The following is a 1,047-nucleotide window of genomic DNA, read 5'->3' on the forward strand; positions in this document are numbered from 1 at the left end:
ATGGTCCCCATGCCCTGGGCTGGGTCAGGATGTTTTCCTGCAGAAACAGATAACCCTCCAAAGGGGGAGGCCCGAGATGATGCTGTCTATCCTTATTACTCGCCTCCTCGCTCACCTCTCTATTGCTGTGGTCTTAAGTACTTTTCATTTCTTGGGTATAATACAAAATTCTGGAAGAGACCTACTTTCAGTGAAGTTCAATCATAACAGCTGCATAACTCATTGTCCTGTCTAAAATATGCCAAGGAAGGGCCGGTGAGTTAGCTCAGTGGACTAAGCACTTGTTTAGGTAAGCACAGGGGCCAGGATTCAATCCCTGACACTGCATGCCACGCTGGCCCTGGCCTTGGGCATGCTGAGCCGGCATGGTGGCACATACAAATCAATTGTAGTGTAATCCCAACACTAGTGAAGCTGAAAATAGGTGGATTGCTATGAGTCTGAGCTGCATAGTGAGATCCTGCACACAAAAAAAGAAAAGAAAAGAAAAGAAAGAAAGAAAATCTGCCAAGGAACTCAAGATCTCTAGTAGAAGTCATAAAAAGACAGCCACTTAGTTGAGCAGGAGAGGTGGCACCATAGCCTGATTACTTCCTGAGCCTCTGGTGTCCTTTCAAATAGGACTCAGATGGAAAAACACTCAACTTCCAGTGCTGCTATTAGAAGTAACTTCTACTGCAGCTGATCGTCCATAGCACCAAATTATGGACCCGGGTCTCCAACTAATCCACTCAGTCTACATAGATTCCTGTCAGTTCTACAGGAATCTGGTATGTGTCCAAATTGTGTCAGAATTAAGCAGCCATTCTGTATTTACTTGAGGGCTAGAGAAAGACCTTCAAAACAATAGGTAGGATCATGGTGCAGGACCTAAGCATATGCATATGCCACTGGACATGAACATCCGCTCTCTGCGCAGTTTGCTACTGAAAGAATATCTATAGGAAGCAAAAACGTTCCCCAGTGGTACACGTGAATTTCCCATGTGTCCAGAATAGAGCTGGGCGGAAGTGTCAAAAACAAGTAATATTTCAAAATAAAGAAGCA

Source organism: Octodon degus, unplaced genomic scaffold, assembly GCF_000260255.1.
Source record: "Octodon degus isolate 3935 unplaced genomic scaffold, OctDeg1.0 scaffold00025, whole genome shotgun sequence".
In the NCBI taxonomy this organism is placed as follows: Eukaryota; Metazoa; Chordata; class Mammalia; order Rodentia; family Octodontidae; genus Octodon; species Octodon degus.